Raw genomic sequence first — 22,907 nt, 5'->3', positions numbered from 1 at the left:
ATGAGCAATGTCAGAGCGAATAGACTTAGGACTAAGATACAGTAGAATAGAAATACAGTATATACATATGAGATGGTAATTGCAAAAATTATGTAAACATTATTAAAGTGACTGTGTTTCATTATTAAAGTGGCCATGATTTCAAGTCTATGTATTCTAGGGCAGCAGCCTCTAATGTGCTAGCCGGATGGCTATTTTAACAGTCTGATGGCCTTGAGACTGAAAAGCAGCTTTTTGTCTCAACGTGCTCTGACTGTACTGTAGTCCTAGGTTCTATCATGATCCGTGTTAAACATAGAGGGCTTATTTAATAGGATGTGAACGATTCACGATCGGTTTGTAACGGTCCCTGATTCAAATGTTTAAGATACAAGTGCATCGGTCGCGGACCCAAACCGATCCAAATGTAACATTGCAGCGGTCAGAAAATCATTCAAACGTTGTATGAATCGCTGTTCACCCAATTTATTTTTTTGTTCTTTTTTACATTCTTTCTAACCTTCTGAAAAAATTAAAACCTCATCTTTTTGTACAACTGATGCGTTCCTCTCCTTCATTGTTGAACTGCAGTAACTGTGTTGACCAGTCATTGATGCTGCAAGTCAGTTAGCATTGCCCGAACAACGCCTTAGGGCAATAACAGCCTAGTCAAAACGTCCCAGTTCGCACGCTTACCAACGCGAGGTTAGCGGACCTGTTCCTGATCTTGCAACATCTGCACGTCACCTTCAGCATTCAAATGCTAAAATTGCTTGATGTGATGTGAGCTTTATGAGTTTGAGGACAACCTGTGTCATTTTGCTAGTTATTGTGGATCAAGCGCTAACTATGTTAACATTTTATAAAAGTAAGGGGGGGGGTGAAATCCAAAGAACATCGGCTACATTGCCCCCCCCCCAATCTGATAATGTGAGGGTGGTGGTTCTCTAATCAAACCGAATTGCACCGAAACTGAAAACGTACCTTGTCCTGTTCGAATCCGAGCCCAAATCATTCTGGCCCACTATTTCACAAGTTTGTCTCCGACTTGTAAGACAAGTTTTAGCTCCTTTATTCAACCCTATACCCTCCTATGAAGCTGCGGTTGAGCCCACATATGGTCAGCCTCGTACTTGGAGTCCAGATGTTATGTCTAGCCGAACCCAGGAGTTTGGGAAGGGTGTGGTCACTGTGCTACGGGTCGCACCCATATAGCCCTTTACGCTATGGATCCTGAGCCAGACAGACCTCTAGGTAAACAGATCATTAGCTCTTAGTCACACAGAGCAAGATGTGCCCTCTCAGGCAACCAACACCTGATCTAGTTATTGGTCGACTGAGTTGGAACGGAACCTAGCTACTACTCATGTTTTTTAAACTGCCGGGGTCCCCTCGGTTCACCCTGAAAGGCTTTCAGCTGCTCACAATTCTCGTGCAGTTTTCGGGGGGATCAGCGAGTGATAATTGCCGCAGCTTTGATCCAGGCCCCAGTAAGGATTGAAAACAGGTAGGGGGAATAGCAGGGAGAGAGAAATCCTCTTCTCTCGCCTGAGCTACTTGCCAGTGGTCGTACAGGAGCACATATCTCCAGAGAGGATATGGCTGAACACACATACACACAGGACGACCCCCAAGAAGTGGTGTGCATAGACTGAGTAAACATTCCGCTGTCTACTAGACGGTGTGGGGAAGTAACCAAAGAGTCCTTTGAAAGAGAAGAGGTCGTTAATTTTTACACATGGTCTAGATGTGTTCTCTGTACACCATCCTCCTGACAGATTCACATTAATTAGTTCGCCCAGTATTGACACATCGTGCTTGCAGATGGTCGTATCCTGTCTACTGTAGGTCTTGGACGGCATGAGTCCTATTTCATCCAGCATGTTACCACACCCTGTTATCTCACCAAACATTTTGGTTAGAGGAAATCTGGCTTATGATTTAAGCATGCCAATCCACTGTTAATGTGTGTTGACATCTGTGTGTGCTGGAGCATGTTGTTATCAACCACGGTTCGTTGTCCCAGCCAAGAGGATTTCTTGGGTGAATTGACAGAGGCATGTGGTCCATCTCCAGGCATACTGTCCATCCATTGCCCATGTGAGACAGTGCGGAGACGAGCATTGAGTTTCAGAGGCAAAGCCAGGGTCAGACGACAGCAGAGGGCTCCACTCAGGCAGCAGTGTTAAGCCCTAAGGAGTAATGTTTAGAGGCCCTGATGAAGCCAGTGCATTTCTGGACCTGGAGAGGACGACTTGCCTTTACTGCTGCATGTTAATTAAGCGGTCAAGCCCTTTACGTGTACATCAATGCATAATTTTTGAGAAAGTTACAAATGCCCAATGTGTTCCTTGCAGTTAACCTAAAATTAGGATTTGGCGGGTAGTGGGACTGCATTCCAGCCATGGCAGGACACAAGGAGTCTGTGGAGGGTTGAGTCTATAAGTCTACAGTCATTTGCAGACCCCAGCAGTCGGCAGAGCGGACGTAGGTGATTAATAAAGATGCAATGTATTTAATTTTGCGACCCGTTTGAATTCCCAATCTCAAGCTGAGTTCAGTTTGGGTGTGATTTTGAAAGTGTACTAAGGCCACTTTGCCATCTGGTCTCAAGGGATCAGTTTTTAAAAATGTCAAAAGTTAGAAGCAGTATTGACCATGTAAGCCTAGCCATTGTCTTTCATGGAGAGGAAAGGCCACAAAAATTGTTGTTTTGGTGGTAATGGTAGTCACGTGTGCAATTACACCAGGTTTCCGTCTTGAGTTTCAGTATTATTGTTTATGTGTCCTTGTTTCAAAGGAAACACAACCTTATCTTGTCCTGACAAGCCTTCTCTATGTCCTGTCGGCATGTCAGCTGGGTAGTTAGGGGATTACTAAGTACTACTCATGTGATACTGGGACACCATGTTGCTTAGGACTAGTGTTTGTCTAGTCTGAAGCTCCATTATGGAACAAAGAGACCACATAACCCAATATGTTTCTAAAAAATAGTATGTTATAGGGCTGGAACATGATTACTTATTGCAGGTCACTTTAGCAGTATCACCCCTGGGCAGTTATGCTCTCCATTTGCGGCACCATTCGAACAGTCTACATTCCAATATGGGATGGCAGTGTCTATTTTTTTTGAATGGAATCCTTCAACACAGGAAGTGAATTGAAATTACATTTCTATTAGTGGTTCTTTCGATCCTGAACTGACTTGAAAAAGTTATAGCCTGGGTACCAGTTAAAGTCATAGCATGGTTACAACGAGGTTGTAAATATAGGACTCATCTACGCCTACGCGCGTGGTTTGTGATGTTTGGTGTGCCCGTAAACCAGTTACTAATAAGGTGCAGCATCCCAAAGGCGGATTATAACGAGACTAAGTTAATTGCTTCCAATGGTCCCCTGTCTTAGAATGTAGCCAAGGAACAGTGTGCCGGATCTATGATAGCTGCGACTAGAGTGTCTGAGTGGCAGGAGACATCAGCAATGAGCTCAAGCCAGACTCAGATGAATACAGAATCGTGAACTCTCGCACATCTCACATATAGGACGCATACAAACAAAAGACTGATGGTGCGGTATTGGTTGAATTGATAGATCCTTCCTAAAAGGCATGCGGTAATGGTATGGGTCTATGAGTCATATGGAAAAGGGAGAGGCTCGGTGGATCGTAATAGCGTGAGTCATATACTTACTAAGAATGCGTGTGCGCACGCGAATGCCGACAGAAGGCTAGTGGGTCCTCATGATAAAAGTGCACGTATGTCGAGAGGCGAGGTGAGGTGTCTAGAAAGTGATATACGTGACAGTGCAATATTGACATGGTGTTCACTAATATAAGATATTATTGTGACGGTATGGAGGTATTGGAGCTCCTCTATATATCAATTGAGCAAGAAATGATGACGTGGTGAGTGTTTAGAGGTGTAGTGTGTTGGTACTTGGTATGTAAAACAAATGAGAAGGGATGAGGGCGTGTGAGTGGAGATGCGGTAGTCCAGCCTATCTCTCGTGCAAAAGGGGCTGTGGGTGGAGGTGGTCTATAAAAGGGGGATGGGTGGAGGTGTGTCTGTAAAAGGGGATGGGTGGAGGGTGTGTCATAAAAAGGGGAGGGATGGAGATGGTGTCTAGAAAAGGGAGGGAATGGAGTAGTGTCTATAAAAGGGGGTGGATGGTGTGTGGGTGTTGTTCAGGACACATACTTGCTGGTCCGCAGCCTCACACGTTCCAGTCCCGGGGAAAGGACACTGCAGCTTCATCAGGTTTACGGAAAACACACAAAAGATCTTCAACAGGAACTCCTTGAGAGGGAAAGAGAGAGAGAGAAGAGAAAGAGAAAGAGAAAGAGAAAGAGAAACTTCCTGTTTCTCACGTTGCCTTGTTCACTTCCTGTTTCTCACGTTGCCTTGTTCACTTCCTGTTTCTCACGTTGCCTTGTTCACTTCCTGTTTGTCACACACGTTCTTTTAGAGGAGAGCGCTGTGTGAGGTTTAAGTTTACTCCCCTCACGGTTGAAGCACACACTGTGTAGACTTCTGTAAGTCTGTGTTCATCATGGAATGATGTTCTTCAATCTCAGTACATTTCCTCATCTGTTAACTGTGGGAATACCAATATCCTATAGATAGAATATCCAATACATGTCCACTGTGCTATAGCCAGAGATCTCTGCCTATAACTCTGCACCTGTTGTTTTTTTGCTAGGTATGGTGACATGAGGGTGATGATGGCCTACGAGCTCTTCAGCATGTGGCAGAACCTTGGTGAGTACCCACCATCATTCAGAACCTTGGTGAGACCCACCATCATTCAGAACCTTGGTGAGACCCACCATCATTCAGAACCTTGGTGAGTACCCACCATCATTCAGAACCTTGGTGAGACCCACAATCATCCTGAAACTTAGTGACATTTATATTTATTGGGTGGTGGGAGGGGTACCCACCATCATTCATTCAGAACCTTGGTGAATACCCACCATCTCTTTTATACACTACATGACCAAAAGTATGTGGACACCTGCTCGTTGAACATCTCATTCCAAAATCATGGCCATTAATATGGAGTTGGTCCCCCTTTGCTGCTATACCAGCCTCCACTCTTCTAGGAAGGCTTTCCACTAGATGTTGGAACATTGTTGCCGGGATATAAGGGCACAAGGCGAGACCCGGAGGCAGATGGTTTGAGTCTTTTGATATTTATTAATAATCCAAAAGTGGTAGGCAAGAGAATGGTTGTGGACAGGTAAAAAGGTCAAAACCAGTTCAGAGTCCAGGAGGTACAGAGTGGCAAGCAGGCTCGAGGTCAGGGCAGGTGGAATGGTCAGGCAGGCGGGTACAGAGTCCAGAAAACAGGCAATGGTCAAAACCGGGAGGACTAGAAAAAGAGAATAGAAGCAGGAGTACAGGAAAACACGCTGGTAGACTTGGAACGTACAAGACGAACTGGCACAGAGAGACAGGAAACACAGGGATAAATACACTGGGGAAGATGAGCGACACCTGGATGGGGTGGAGACAAGCACAAGGACAGGTGAAATAGATCAGGGTGTGACAGGGGACTTGCTTCCATTCAGCCACAAGAGCATTAGTGAGGTCGGGCACTTATGTTAGGTGATTAGGCCTGGCTCATAGTCGGCGTTCCAATTCAACCCAAAGGTGTTCGATGGGGTCAAGTTCGTCCACACCGATCTCGACAAACCATTTCTATATAGACCCTGCTTTGTGCTCGGGAGCATTGTCATGCTGAAACAGGAAAGGGCCTTCCCCAAACTGTTGCCAAAAAGTCGGAAGCACAGATTCGTCTAGAATGTCATTGTATGCTGTAGCGTTAAGAATTCCCTTCACTGGAACTAAGGGGCCTAGCCCGAACCATGAAAAACAGCCCCAGACCATTATTCCTCCTCACCAAACTTTACAGTTGAGACTATGCATTGGGGCAGGTAGCGTTCTCCTGGCATCCGCCAAACCCAGATTCGTCCGTCGGACTGCAAGATGGTGAAGCGTGATTCATGTCTCCAGACAATGTGTTTCCACCGCTTCAGTCCAATGGTGGCGAGCTTTACACCACTCCAGCCAACGCTTGGAATTGTGCATGGTGATCTTAGGCTTGTGTGCAGCTGCTCGGCCATGGAAACCCATTTCATGAAGCTCCCGGCGAACAGTTCTTGTGCTGAAGTTGCTTCCAGAGGCAGTTTGGAACTCGGTAGTGAGTGTTGCAACCGAGGACAGATGAGTTTTACGCACTACGCCCTTCATCAGTCGGCTGTCCCATTCTGTGAGCTTGTGTGGCCTACCACTTTGCGGTTGAGCCGGTGTTGCTCCTAGACGTTTCCACTTCACAATAACAGCACTTACAGTTGACCGGGGCAGCTCTAGGAGGGCAGACATTTGACGAACTGACTTGTTGGACGGGTGGCATCATATGACCGATGATGCCACTTTGAATGTCACTGAGCTCTTCAGTATGAGCCATTCTACTACCAATGTTTGTCTATGGAGATTGCATGGCTGTGTGCTCGATTCTATACACCTGCCAGCAACGGGTGTGGCTGAAATAGCTGAATCCACATACTTTTGTATATATAGTGTATCTCTCAAACACATACTCCATTTCAGTTGAGCAGACAAATGTTTTAGCAATACTGACCTCTATAGGTGATCAGAAGTATTGCAACACAAACATAATTTAAATTGCGTAGAACAGATAACTGCTTACCCATTATCTTACCACGCTTTCCTGTCACACACACAGCATTCTAGTCAAACCACAAACAGACACATTGGATTGTATTGATGTACAGTCTGACTCCTCTTCCTGTCCTCTCCAGGTGAGAACAAGATCCACTTCATCCCAGGTATGATAGGTCCGTTCCTGGGTGTGACCCTGGTGCCTCAGGGGGAGGTCAGGAACATCATGATCCCTATCTTCCACGACATGATGGACTGGGAGCAGAGGAAGAACGGGAACTTCAAACAGGTCAGGGTTCATACCTTATATTTCATCAGGTCAGAGTTCATACCTTATATTTCATCAGGTCAGAGTTCATACCTTATATTTCATCAGGTCAGAGTTCATACCTTATATTGCATCAGGTCAGAGTTCATACCTTATATTTCATCAGGTCAGGGTTCATACCTTATATTGCATCAGGTCAGGGTTCTTTCTAGGGAGTCTCTCCTAGCCACCGTGCTTCTACACCTGCATTGCTTGCTGTTTGGGGTTTTAGGCTGGGTTTCTGTACAGCACTTCGAGATATTAGCTGATGTACGAAGGGCTATATAAATACATTTGATTTGATTCATACCTTATATTTCATCAGGTCAGGGTTGCCATTTTTCTTATTTCACAAAAAGTGATTTTTCTCTACTCAAGATCTGCAGCAGAAATGTTCCCTCGGAGACGGTGGTTGGTGTATCGTGTTGACAACCCGCAGATACAACGGTGGAAGAACACTGGTTTACGTCTTGTTGTAACGTCACCTGACTTGACTTGTGTTCAGGTGGAGGCAGAGCTGATTGACAAGCTGGACAGTCTGGTGTCTGAGGGGAAAGGAGACGAGAACTACCGAGAACTGTTCAGCCTGCTGTGAGTAGAGGAATACACACACACCTACACACACACACACACACACACACACACACACACCTACACACAACAACATATTCAAACACACACACACACCTACACACACACAACACATATTCAAACACACACACACACACCTACACACACACACATATTCAAACACACACCACACACACCTACAAACACACAACACACACATATTAAACCACACACACACACCTACACACACACACACATATTCAAACACACACACACACACCTACACAACACACACATATTCAAACACACACACACACACACCTACACACACACACACATAACTTCAAACACACACACACTACACCACACACACACCACTATTCAAACACACACACACACACCACACACACACACACACATATTAAACACACACACACACACACCATACACAACACACACACTATTCAACACACACACACACCTACACACACACACATACAACACACAACCACTACACACCACACATATAACACAAACCACACTCACACACACACACATATTCAAAACACACACACACACACACACACAACACACACATTTCAAACACACACACACACACCTACACACAACACACAACACAATATTCAAACACAAACACACACACACACACCTACACACACACACACAATTCAAACCACACACACACACACCTACACACACACAATAACACCCACTAACACAAACCTTTTCTTTACCTCCTACACCTGTATACTCCTCGTTTTCTAACCTGTGTTCTACTCCTACTCTTATAACGTCGTGTTGTCTCTAACCTGTGGTTTCTACTCCTACTGTATAAGTCGTGTTGTCTCTAACCTGTTGTTCTACTCCTACCTTATAACTGTGTGTTGTCCCTCTACTGTTGGTTTCTACCTCTACCTTATAAGTCGTGTTTCTCTAACCTGTTGTTCTACTACTCCTACCTTATAACGTGTGTTCTACCTGTTGGTTTCTACTCTACCTGTATACGTCGTGTTGTCTCTAACCTGTTGGTTTCTACTCCACTGTATAAGTGTGTTGTCTCCACTTTGTTTCTACCTCCTACCTTTATAACGTCGTGTTGTCTCTAACTGTTGGTTTCTACCTCTACCTGTATAACGTCGTGTTGTTCTTAACCTGTTGGTTTCTACCTCTCACCTGTATAACGCTGTGTTGTCTCTAACCTGTTGGTTTTCTCTACTCTACTTATAACGTCGTGTTGTCTCTAACCTGTTGGTTTCTACCTCCTACCTGTATAACGTCGTGTTGTCTCTAACCTGTTGGTTTCTACTGTCCTACCTGATAAACGTGTGTTGTCTCTAACCTGTTGGTTTCTACCTCCTACCTGTATAACGTTGTGTTGTCTCTAACACTGTTGGTTTCTACTCCTACCTGTATAAACGTCGTGTGTCTCTAACCTGTTGGTTTCTACCTCCTACCTGTATAACGTGTGTTGTCTCTAACCTGTTGGTTTCTACCTCCTACCTGTATAACGTGTGTTGTCTCTAACCTGTTGGTTTCTACCTCCTACTGTATAACGTGGTTGTTCTAACCTGTTGGTTCTACCTCCTACTGTATAACGTCGTTTGTCTCTAACCTGTTGGTTTCTACTCTCCCTGTATAACGTCGTGTTGTCTCTAACCTGTTGGTTTCTACTGCTACTTTATAAGTCGGTGTTCTAACCTGTTGGTTTCACCTCCTACTGTATAACGTCGTGTTGTCTCTAACCTGTTGTGTCTACTCTACCTGTATAAACGTCGTGTTGTTCTACCTGTTGGTTTTTACCTCTACCTTTATAACGTCGTGTGTTCTCACTGTGGTTTCTACCTCCTACTGTATAACGTCGTGTTGGTCTCTACATGTTGGTTCTACCTGCTCTCATAATAACAATTTCTTACCTCTACCTTTTTATACGCTCTTTTTGCTTGCCTGTCTTTCTGCTGCGTTGGGATTAGAACCCAGCTCTTTGGCCTTACCCAGGTGAGATAACCACCTCTAACAGTCTACTGCCCCTAACTCCTCTCTACATCCTGTCACATGACGTACTGCTATGTGTACATGACATTCATCACTCAAACTTGACCTTGGTCTATTGATTGATATATCATCTGTGTGCCGACACTTGACGTTGTCTATAGGTTCATTACTCAAGCAAGCCTTGGTGTATTATTAAGTCATATGTTTGTTTCTCTCTTTGTTTACAGCCTGCTGGAGAAGATCGAGCAGGAGACTTGGAGGGAGACGGGAATCCTCTTTCGTCACCTTCTGTCACACGGCTGATGGAACGTCTGCTGGACTACAGGTAGTACAGGATAGGTCCTTGTTATTGTAACACCAGCACGTCTGCTCAGAGACGTAGAGTTCAGCACAGGAGAGCAGGACACTCTCCACACGGTAAATAAATAACTGGATGTGGTTTCTCTCTGTTTAGGGACTGCATGAAAGGAGACGAGACAGAGAACAAGAAGTTGGCTGTACTGTAACCGTTGGTAAGAACTGAGAGACTCTGGTACTGTCAACCTGTTGGTAAGACACTTGTAGACTGCTGTACTGTCAACCTGTTGGTAAGAATACTATAGACTCTGGCTGTACTGTCAACCAGTTGGTAAGATACTGTAGACTCTGGCTGTACTGTCAACCTGTTGGTAAGATACTGTAGACTCTGGCTGTACTGTCAACCTGTTGGTAAGCTACTGTAGACTTGGCTGTACTGTCAACCTGTTGGTAAGATACTGTAGACTCTGGCTGTACTGTCAACCTGTTGGTAAGATACTGTAGACTCTGGCTGTACTGTCAACCTGTTGGTAACTACTGTAGACTCTGGCTGTACTGTCAACCTGTTGGTAAGCTACTGTAGACTCTGGCTGTACTGTCAACCTGTGGTAAGATACTGTAGACTCTGGCTGTACTGTCAACCTGTTGGTAAGATACTAGACTCTGGCTGTACTGTCAACCTGTTGGTAAAGTACTATAGACTTGGCTGTACTGTCAACCTGTTGGTAAGATATATAGACTCTGACTACAGATACCTCATCTGCACCACGATTACAACATAACTGTCACTGTGTCACAGGCTGAGAAAGTGGAAACAGAATAGCAGAGCACTGCAGGACTTGTCTTGTTTTTCTATTTTGGCCTGTTTTGTTCCCTAGAACTTCTACAAGTCAGAGATCAACAGGAGGAAGATGTACAATCCGTACATCACACTGTGTGGAGCACCTTAAGGCTGAGAACTCTACACAGTATACAGAGATCCAAGCTGTGTGCATGCCTTAGGCTGAGAACTACACAGGTAATCTACACACAAGTGTGTGATGCACTTCAGGCTGAGAACTACACGGTAATACTAACCACAAGTTGTGTGGCATGCACCTTCAGGCTGAGAACTACACAGGTAATACTACACCACAAGCTGTGTGGCATGCACCTCCAGGCTGAGAACTACACAGGTAATACTAGATCCACAAGCTGTGTGGCATGCACTCCAGCGCTGAGAACTACACAGGTAATACTACACCCAACAGCTGTGTGGCATGCACCTCCAGGCTGAGAACTACACAGGTAATACTACACGCCACAAGCTGTGTGCATGCACCTTAGGCTGAGACTACACAGGTAATACTAACCCACAAGCTGTGTGGCATGCACCTTCAGGCTGAGAACTACACAGGTAATACTAGACCACAAGCTGTGTGACTGCACCTTCAGGCTGAGAACTACACAGGTAATACTACACCCACAAGCTGTGTGGCATGCACCTTCAGGCTGACAACTACACAGGTAATACTAGATCCACAAGCTGTGTGGCATGCACCTTCAGGCTGACAACTACACAGGTAATACTAGATCACAAGCTGTGTGGCATGCCTTCAGGCTGAGAACTACACAGGTAATACTACACCCACAAGCTGTGTGGCATGCACCTCAGGCTGACAACTACACAGGTAATACTAACCCAAAGCTGTTGGGCATCCCTTCAGGCTGAGAACTACACAGGTAATACTAGACCCACAAGCTGTGTGGCATGCACCTCAGGCTGAAAACTACACAGGTAATACTACAACCACAAGCTGTGTGCATGCACCTTCAGGCTGAACTACACAGGTAATACTACACCCACAAGCTGTGTGACATGGCACCTTCAGGCTGAAACTACACAGGTAATACTACACCCACAAGCTGTGTGGCATGCACTTCAGGCTGAGAACTACACAGGTAATACTAACCTACAAGCTGTGTGACATGCACCTTCAGGCTGAGAACTACACAGGTAATACTACACCCACAAGCTGTGTGCATGCACCTTCAGGCTGAGAACTAACACAGGTAATACTAGATCCACAGCTGTGTGGCATGCACCTTCAGGCTGAGAACTACACAGGTAATACTAGATCCACAAGCTGTGTGGCATGCACCTTCAGGCTGACAACTACACAGGTAATACTACACCCACAAGCTGTTGTGGCATGCACCTTCAGGCTGACAACTACACAGGTAATACTAGATCCACAAGCGTGTGTGGCATGCACCTCCAGGCTGACAACTACACAGGTAATACTACACCCACAAGCTGTGTGGCATGCACCTCAGGCTGACAACTACACAGGTAATACTACACCACAAGCTGTGTGGCATGCACCTCCAGGCTGACAACTACACAGTAATACTAGATCACAAGCTGTGTGACATGCACCTTCAGGCTGACAACTACACAGGTAATACTACATCCACAAGCTGTGTGCATGCACCTTCAGGCTGAGAACTACACAGGTAATACTACACCACAAGCTGTGTGACATGCACCTTCAGGCTGAGAACTACACAGTAATACTACACCCACAAGCTGTGTGACATGCACCTTCAGGCTGAGAACTACACAGGTAATACTAGATCCACAAGCTGTGTGGCATGCACCTTCAGGCTGAGAACTACACAGGTAATACTAGATCCACAAGCTGTGTGGCATGCACCTTCAGGCTGAGAACTATACAGGTAATACTACACCCACAAGCTGTGTGGCATGCACCTTCAGGCTGAGAACTAAACAGGTAATACTAGATCCACAAGCTGTGTGGCATGCACCTTAGGCTGAGAACTACACAGGTAATACTACACCCACAAGCTGTGTGACATGCACCTTCAGGCTGAGAACTACACAGGTAATACTAATCCACAAGCTGTGTGACATGCACCTCCAGGCTGACAACTACACAGTAATACTAGATCCACAAGCTGTGTGGCATGCACCTTCAGGCTGAGAACTACACAGGTAATACTACACCCACAAGCTGTGTGACATGCACCTTCAGGCTGACAACTACACAGGTAATACTACATCCACAAGCTGTGTGGCATGCACCTTCAGGCTGAGAACTACACAGGAATACTACACCCACAAGCTGTGTGACATGCACCTTCAGGCTGAGAAACTACACAGGTAATACTACACCCACAAGCTGTGTGCATGCACCTTCAGGCTGAGAACTACACAGGTAATACTAGATCCACAGCTGTGTGCATGCACCTCCAGGCTGAGAACTAACAGGTAATACTAGATCCACAAGCTGTGTGACATGCACCTTCAGGCTGACAACTACACAGGTAATACTAGATCCACAAGCTGTGTGGCATGCACCTTCAGGCTGAGAACTACACAGGTAATACTACCCACAAGCTGTGTGACATGCACCTTCAGGCTGAGAACTACACAGGTAATACTACACCCACAAGCTGTGTGGCATGCACCTTCAGGCTGAGAACTACACAGGTAATACTAGATCCACAAGCTGTGTGGCATGCACCTCAGGCTGACAACTACACAGGTAATACTACACCACAAGCTGTTGTGCATGCACCTCAGGCTGACAACTACACAGGTAATACTACACCCACAAGCTGTGTGGCATGCACCTCCAGGCTGACAACTACACAGGTAATACTAGATCCACAAGCTGTGTGACATGCACCTTCAGGCTGACAACTACACAGGTAATACTACATCCACAAGCTGTGTGCATGCACCTTCAGGCTGAGAACTACACAGGTAATACTACACCCAAGCTGTGTGACATGCACCTTCAGGCTGAGAACTACACAGGTAATACTACACCCACAAGCTGTGTGGCATGCACCTTCAGGCTGAGAACTACACAGGTAATACTACACCCACAAGCTGTGTGGCATGCACCTTCAGGCTGAGAATACACAGGTAATACTAGATCCACAAGCTGTGTGGCATGCACCTTCAGGCTGAGAACTACACAGTAATACTACACCAAGCTGTTGACATGCACCTTCAGGCTGACAACTACACAGGTAATACTACATCCACAAGCTGTGTGGCATGCACCTCCAGGCTGAGAACTACACAAGGTTGAATATCACAACAACTATTCACTCACAAAGGGAACGAGCGTGCTAGCTATTACCTGTGGAATAACCTGTACTTCTAACATTGCTATGCTTTACTGCTACAGATGTAGGATCTTAATTTGATCACTATTTTGTTGCTGAAAATTTTCCTACACAAATACCACAACAGGAGGTTGTGGTATTTGAGGTTTAAAAATACTTTTACAGTTGGTAATTTTCACTTCAAAATGTCAGACTTGATTTGCCCTAATGAAAAATGTATCAACCCTAATCCACATAATAATGACTTTCCTGCTGTAGCAAACTGGCTCAAATTAAGATCCTACATCTGCATAGGTACACTCAATATGGTCGCCGGAATGTCCCTTCTAGTGACTCTCTTTCTATAATTCTAGAGAGGCTGAGTGTTGGTTGCTGGGTTTGGTCCCTAGAACTGTACTATCAATCTGAGGGAGTCCCTCCGCTACCCAGCTATATGTTGTTCACTATGATGTATACACACTATGTGTCTGTACGTTACTCTACAGAGGCTGCGTTCACTCTGCTGTTGTACTGGGAGCTGCTGCATTGGGAGGAGAGGCCTCTGAGGGAGTTCCTCCACTACCCAGGCCAGAGCGAGTGGCATCGCAAAGAGGGCCTCTGTCGTAAGGTCATCAACTACTTCAACAAGGGCAAGGTAGGTGGCAGAACACAATGGAACACTAAAGTGTCATCAATCGTTTCCTCTCATAATCAATCAATCAATCAACCAACCCATTAACTCATGAACCAACAGCTATAGCAGTATTTGTCCGTATTGAAAACAAACTAATTACTGATTAACTAATTACTGATTAACTGTGTGTTTCTTCAGTGCTGGGAGTATGGGATACCGCTGTGCAGAGAGCTGGCTTACCAGTATGAGACCTTGTACGACTACCAAAGCCTCAGCTGGATAAGGGTAATTAGATGTAGTACATGACTGATGTTTGTGGATTTTCATGACCCAGATTTTCACCAAATGTCAAAGGGAGATTTGCACAGAAAATGTAGGATTCAGCCTTTTGTTTTGTCAGAAAATGTAGGATTCAGCCTTTTGTTTTGTCAGAAAATGTAGGATTCAGACTTTTGTTTTATACAGAAAATGTAGGATTCAGACTTTTGTGTGTGTTGTCAGAAAATGTAGGATTCAGACTTTTGTTTGTCAGAAAATGTAGGATTCAGACTTTTGTTTTGTCAGAAAATGTAGATTCAGAGCCTTTTGTTTTTGTCAGAAAATGTAGGATTCAGACTTTTGTTTTGTCAGAAAATGTAGGATTCAGCTTTTTGTTTTGTCAGAAAATGGAGGCAGCGTACTATGACAACATCATGGAGCAGCAGCGTCTAGAGCCAGAGTTCTCAGTGGCTTCTACGACGCAAGTTCCCCTCTTCCTACGAGTGAGTCAATCCATACTCCCAAATCACACCCTATTCCCTTTATAGTGCACTACTTATTTAGGCCACATCCCAAATTACTCCCTATTCCCTATGTTGTGCACTACTTCTGTTCTGGCCAGAGTAAGTCAATCCTACTGCATAGGTAGAGCCCAAATGAAACTCTATACCCTACCCTAGATAGTGCACTATTTCGCCCAGAACCACATAAAAAATAGAGTGTAAATGAGATACAATCAATGTCCTTATAATTTGCCACTGAATGAGATAAGTAATATTATGTTCTTATATGAGACTCATATTGTATAGAGTGAATATTATTCTGTTCAGAATATTCTAGTTGTTACTCATCCCAGATGGTGTCCCCTAACAGAACAAAGAGTTTGTCTGCCGTGTCATGACTACGAACGTTTAGAAGCCTTCCAGCAAAGGATGCTGGGAGAATTCCCACAAGCCATTGCCACACATACACCAACCAACCAGACGAGCCATTTTACAGTGTGACGCCCAGTGTATCCTTCTACAATGAAGTTGGAAACCGGAGCTTTAGTATGTGTGTGTGTGTGTGTGTGTGTGTGTGTGTTGTGTGTGTGTGTGTGTTTGAATGTGTGTGTGTGGTGTGTGTGCGTGTGTGTGCTTTTGTATGTGCATAATGTGTATGTGATCGTGTCCCTATGCCTTCCCCAAAAAACCTGCCTTACACCCGAACCGTGTTCCTTGACACGCCACCCCTCAGACCTCCAGATCTACGCAGTTTCAGCGGACCGGAGAACGTCAACGTCTCCAGATGGACCGGGTTCCAGACCGCATCAAGAGCTTCTACCGAGTCAACAACGTGCGCCGCTTTCGCTACGACCGGCCCTTTCACAAAGGATCAAAGGACAGAGAGAACGAGTTCAAGAGCTTGTGGATCGAGAGGACTACGCTGATCCTCACACATCCTCTTCCTGGCATCTCCCGCTGGTTTGAGGTGGAGAAGAGAGAGCTGGTGAGTGACACTATACACCATCATTTCCCAAACTCATCATCAACCTTTTGATTATTATGAATCCGGTGTGTAGTGCTCGGGCAAAATGTGCACCCCTTGGAGTCCACAGGATCGAGTTTTGGGAAACGTAGCTATACACTAATGACGATATCAGTGCCACTGTGTTACCCATGACCTGCTTTTGTACAGCAGATGAAAATAAATGCTAAAAATCTTTCACATGCTGTAATGAGGATGTGTAACATAACATAGCATAGCGTAGCATAACATAACATATTGTGGCTTGCGAAAGTATTCACCCCCTTGGCATTTTTCCTATTTTGTTGCCTTACAACCTGGGAACTAAAATAGATTTTTTTGGGGGGGTTGTATCATTTGATTTACACAACATGCCTACCACTTTGAAGATGCAAAATATTTTTTGTGAAACAAACAAGAAATAAGACAAAAAAACAGAACTTGAGCCTGCATAACTATCCCCCCCCCACCAAGTCTCTTGGGGTATGTCTATATAAGCTCGGCACATCCAGCCACTGGGATTTTTGCCATTCTTCAAGGCAAAACTGCTCCATTTCCTTCAAGTTGGATGGGTTCCGGTGGTTCCACCAGCAACCTTTAAGTCAGACCACAAATACTCAATTGGATTGAGGTCTGGGCTTTGACTAGGCCATTCCAAGACATTTAAATGTTTCCCTTAAACCACTCAAGTGTTGCTTTAGCAGTATGCTTTGGGTCATTGTCCTGCTGGAAGGTGAACCTCCGTCCCAGTGGCAGCACTACCACTAGACCAAGTCCAAAAATGCACTGTTACAGTACTTCTATTGTGTTTTTACCAGATTGAGGTGAGTCCTCTGGAGAATGCCATCTACGTGGTGGAGAACAAGAACCATGAGCTGCGGACCCTGATCAGCCAGTACCAACACAAGCAGCTCCATGGCAACATCAACCTGCTCTCCATGTGTCTCAATGGGGTCATTGACGCTGCCGTCAACGGGGGCATCGCTAGATACCAGGAGGTAATGAAACCATGGCTGAATGAATTCTCTCATACTTTTTCATTGCTCACACAAGCTATTCGGCATGATATTGCAATAGGTTGCACTCTGTCTTTTCTTAAAAACAAAAAAATTCACATGTTTATCCTATCAAGAGTTGTACTTCCATCTCCTGAAATGTTCATGTACGTTTTTGCTTGCCCTCTACTCTGGTTGGTTGTCGATTCGCTGGCTGTCTCATCACTTCCTGTTTTGGGTCTTGTCTCTCCCCCAGGCCTTCTTTGATAAGGAGTACATCGGCAGTCACACAGAGGACACAGAGAAGATCACTTCTCTCAAAGACCTCATGCAGGAACAGGTGAGCGAAACACCTTGAACAAGAGACTGGAGTTTTCTCTGGTCCGGTATGGCAGCAGAGACCGGAGTTTTCTCTGGTCCGGTATGGCAGCAGAGACCGGAGTTTTCTCTGGTCCGGTATGGCGCGAGACTGGTTTTTCTCTGGTCCGGTATGGGGCAGCAGAGGACTGGAGTTTTCTCTGGTCCGGTATGGAGCAGAGACGGAGTTTTCTCTGTCCGGTATGGCAGCAGAGACCGGAGTTTTCTCTGGTCCGGTATGGCAGAGAGACTGGAGTTTTCTCTGGTCCGTTGAGCAGAGACTGGAGTTTTCTCTGGTCCGGTATGGCAGCAGAGACTGGAGTTTTCTCTGGTCGGTATGGCGAGAGACGGAGTTTTCTCTGGTCCGGTATGGCAGCAGAGACTGGAGTTTCTTCTGGTCCGGTATGCGAGCAGAAGCTGGAGTTTTCTCTGTCGCGGTATGGCAGCAGAGACTGGAGGTTTTCTCTGGTCTCGGTATGGAGCAGAGACTGGAGTTTTCCTGGTCCGGTATGGCAGCAGAGACTGGAGTTTTCTCTGGTCCGGTATGGCAGCAGAGACTGGAGTTTTCTCTGGTCCGGTATGGCAGCAGAGACCGGAGTTTTCTCTGGTCCGGTATGGCAGCATTACCAACTGCCTTATCTAATGTGGTCTCTTTGTGTGAACAGTGAATGCACAACATTATATTCTAGTATGTTGTGGTTGAGTTAATTAAAGCAATTTGGTAAAAGTGCTTTATCTAAATATGTTTTTAAAGTAAAGTAATTTGTTGAAACCTGGCAATTAACCAAGTTTGTTTGTTCAAATATCTGCTGTTGTAGGTTCACATCCTGGGGGCGGGGCTTGCGGTCCATGACAAGCTGGTGCACCCTGAAATGCGTCCCCTGCACAAGAAACTAATAGACCAGTTCCAGATGATGAGGAGCAGTCTCTATGTAAGTGGCTTTTTTCAGGCATCTCTTAAAGGGGTATTGTGAGATTTTGGCAAGTAAGCCCTTTTTTTTTGCACCTAACTACTCATGGATACCATTGTTATGTCTGTGTGCAGTTTGAAGGCCGTTTCAACGTCTTTGTGCTTCCAACTTCCTTCAAACTACACACAGAGACATAAAAATGGTATCCATGAGTTCATCTGACTCTAGGTAAGTAGAGAAAGAAAAAGGGCTTAATTTCCAGAATCTTACACTATCTCTTTAAGATGTCTTCTTTGTGACTTATCCACTAGTGTCTGGTGAAGTTGTTTCTAAAAGTCATTTCGGCAGGTATTCCTTCAGGCTGATTCCTAAGTGGGCTAACACTGTCTTGTGACATGCAGGAGAGCCGGTTCAAACCCAGTCAGTCACAAGGACGATATTTAAATAGGGAGTGGAAAAGCTATCCTGAGAAAGCCTATGAGAAAGGTTATTGAGCTATATTCTTATTCTGGCCAAATTACTTTTTTTTTTGTCACACTCACTTCTAACGTGTTATGCACATCCTGTGAGCATCATAGAGGGGAACAGAAGGCATGATGATGTTCCAGAGAGCTTTCAGAACGGGCTCATTATACCTTAAAGCCTAAACGGTTAAAATGCTAGATCCAAATTCATTGGAAGAAAATCAATTAAACATGCCACAGGTAGCCTAGTGGTTAGAGTGTAGAGGCGGCAGGTAGCCTAGTGGTTAGAGTGTAGAGGCGGCAGGTAGCCTAGTGGTTAGAGTGTAGAGGCGGCAGACGAGTGGAATAGCTCTCGAGGTGGTTAGAGTGTAGAGGCGGCAGGTAGCCCTAGTGGTTAGAGTGTAGGGGCAGGCAGGTAGCCTAGTGGTTAAGAGTGTAGAGGCGGCAGTAGCCTAAGGGTAAATTTGGTGAGAGGGGCCCGAGGTAGCCTAGTGGTTAGAGTGTAGAGGCGGCAGGTAAGCCTAGTGGTTAGAGTGTAGGGGCGGCAGGTAGCCTACGTGGTTAGAGTGTAAGGCGGCAGGCCTAGTGTTAGGTGTGGGCAGGCAGTAGCTGGTTAGAGTGTAAGGCGGAGGGTAAGCCTAGTGGTTAGAGTGTAGGGGGCGGCAAGGTAGGCTAGTGGTTAGAGTGTAGGCGGAGGTAGCTGGGAGGAGGGCGCAAGGTACGGGCTAGTGGTTGGGGCCAGGAGCAGTGGTTGGGAGAGGCGATGAGCTATTGTAGAGTAGCGAGTATGTTAGGAGCGGCAGGTAGCCCAGGAAGGAGGGGCGTGCTAGTAATGTAACGGCAGGGTAGTGTGAGAGTAAGCACGGCTAGGGCAATGGTGTAAGTGTGGCGGGGCTAGTAGTGACTGGGGCCAGACACAGTGCACGTCTAGTGAAGCAATTGTTTGCCCTATAAAGCAGTTACCCACTGTTCCCTGGGCGCTGAAGATGTCGATTAAGCAGACTTTCCGCACACGGTCTCTGAGGTTGCAGAGGGTTAAATTGCGGAAAGACAACATTTCAAGGTTGAATACATTCAGTTGGAATAACTGACTAGGTACCCCACATTGGCTTTCTGAAAACTGCCAGAAACCTGTTTTAACAGAGAAGTCTGTTTTTATTCTATATGTTCCTCTTCTTCTCACCTCTGGCTGCAAAGTACCAGGATGTTGGTATCTGGTTCCTTAATCTTGAATTTCAAGATCTGAATTCGAAAATGAATCTGAGAAGTTTTGAATATGCTTGAATTTATAGTTTCACAGAAAATGGTATGCAAATATCTACCATGCCTGAAATGTATAAGGACATATTTGAATTGTTAATATTTCATTAAATTGTCAAACTGAAATTGCAATATTTAATTTGATTCAGTTCAAATCATGAAATAAAAGTTCCAGTTTTTTTTTGTGCACTAGACAAATGGTCATAAAATATTTTAATTTAAATGTATTCAGAAAATACAAAGTAAATTGAATTCAACATAAGTTTTCTTTTCGGCATTGAAAATCGCTACGTACTATGATGACACACCTGTGTGAGTGTGTGTTTTGTCCCCTGTCCGGCCGCCTCATAGGGGATGACACACTGTGTGAGCTGTGTGTTTTGTGTCCCCGTGTCAGCCCCTCCATAGGGGAGTGACAGACTGTGTGAGTGTGTGTTTTGATCCCTGGTCGCAGCCCCTCATAGGGGTGACAAACTGTGTGAGTGTGTGGTTGTGTTTTTTGTCCCTGTCCGGCCCCTCATAGGGGGATGACAAACCTGGTGAGTGTTTGCCCGTCGCAGGTGGACTGTGTGATGTTTTTTGTCCCCCTGTCGGCCCCTCATCGGGGATGGACAAAACTGTGCTGAGTGTGTGGTTTGTTGCCCCTGTCCGCCCCTCCATAGGGAAGTGACAAACTGTGTTGAGTGTGTGTTTTGTCCCCTCTGTCCAGCCCCTCATAGGGATTGGACAAACCTGTGTGGAGTTGTGGTTTTTGTCCCCTGTCGGCCCGGTCATGGAGGGGATGACAAAACTGGTGTGAGTGTGTGTTTGTCCCCTGTCGGCCCCTCATAGGGGGATGACAAAGCTGTGTTGAGTGTGTGTTTTGTGCGTCGCCCCTTGGATGAACTTGGTTGTGCGCCGTCGCAGCCCCTCATAGGGGGATGACACACTTCTAACGTCCTTTCCCACAATGACGTCTCCTCACGTATGAATATTGAGAAACTCTGTGTCCATTCAGGTCTGCCCGGGGCTGGACAAGCTGAGTCCTGCCTGTTCTGGTGCCAGCACCCCCCGAGAGGCAATCCGTGGTACGCACAGCCGCCATGAGCCCGACGAACGCTCAAAGTCAATGCACAGGCCACAGGTATGGTCACTCGCACGCACGCGAGGCACGCACGCACGCACGCACAGCGCACGCACGCACACACACGCGCACACACCTCACCGCGCAACACCACACTACACGCGCGACATACACAGCACGCGCAACAACACATTACGCGCACCGTACACACACGCGCAACACACGCACGGCAAACACACGCGCAAACACCACTGGTACAACCGTCTGTATATACCACATACACACGCACAACAGCAAATCTGCCAAGTCCCTCCCGTGGGCTTTCTCCTCGACCCCCACTGGTAAATTTCAGTGTGTTCTCACGAGTTCCGACACAAACACAACATACATCATCTTCACTGCCCTGTCACCGGTCTCGTCTGTCTCGTTCTATTCTCCGTCTCCTCTCTCTCTCTCGTCGCTCTCTCTCTCTCTTCTCTCTCTCATCTCTTCTTCTCTCGTCTATCTTCTCGTCTCTCTCTCTCTCTCGGGTCGTCTCTGTGTTCGTCTCATCTCTCTCTTCTCTCTCCGTCTCTCTCTCTCTCTCCTCGTCGTCTTGTCTCTCTTGTCTCTCTCTCGGCATTGCTCTCTCTATGTCTCTCTGTGTCCTCTCTGTCTTCTGGTTCTCTGGTCTCTCTGTCTCCTGCTCTGTCGGTTCGTCTGTGGTCTGGTCTCTGTCTCTCTCTCTCTCTCTCTCTCTCTCCGTCTGGTGTCTCTCTCTCTCTCTCTCTTGTGTTCCTTCTCGTCCTCTCTCTCCTGTGTCTCTGTCTTTCTCTCCTCTGTGTCTCTGCGTGCTCTGCTCTCTGTGTCTCGTCTCTCCTCTCTTCTCTGTGTCTCTCTCTCTCTTCTCTGGTGTCCTCGTGTCCTCATCTCTCTCTGTGTCTCCTCTCTCTGTCTCATCCTGACTCTCTCTAACTCTTTCTCTTTGTTTCTCTGCCTGAACTGTCTCACTATAGGCAGTATCACTAGCCACAATTCTTTCATTCATTCACACTTGTGAGTCCCTCTCTTTCCTCATACCCCTCCCTCTCCCCCACCGCACCACTTCTTACCCTCGTTCTCCCTCTCCCCTGTCATCATTCTCACTTGGTCGTCCCCCACCCACCTTCCCCCTCTCCCCCGGACTGGGCCAGACGCTCCCTTCCTCCTCTCGCCTTTTCCCTCCCTCCTCTCCCCCACAATGCCACCCTCACCCCAACCCCTCCTGCTCCGTCTCTCCCCCCAGTCCACTGAATCTGCTGGGGTCTATCCGCCACTCGTCCTGGGCGCTCAACTGTCCGTCGGGTTCACACCTCCAGTGAGACGGGTAAATCTGGTGATCCTGAACAGGAGCGCATGGTGTGGACCCCGAGCGACGTCCTACCGTATGCAGGTCTGTCTCCACGCCAGGGTAAAGTGCCCGCTGTACCACAGACAGGACTCTCAGCCATGTGAGCCCGCCCCCCCCCCCAA

General features: G+C 46.3%; 1 pseudogene; it reads left to right on the top strand.

Annotated features, from left to right (window-relative positions):
* LOC112073288 (dedicator of cytokinesis protein 3-like) overlaps positions 1-22,907 on the top strand; it is a 79,758-nt pseudogene that overhangs the window by 22,211 nt on the left and 34,640 nt on the right.

Source organism: Salvelinus sp. IW2-2015, unplaced genomic scaffold, assembly GCF_002910315.2.
Source record: "Salvelinus sp. IW2-2015 unplaced genomic scaffold, ASM291031v2 Un_scaffold2210, whole genome shotgun sequence".
NCBI lineage: Eukaryota > Metazoa > Chordata > Actinopteri > Salmoniformes > Salmonidae > Salvelinus > Salvelinus sp. IW2-2015.
This window is presented reverse-complemented; position numbering and strand designations above follow the sequence as displayed.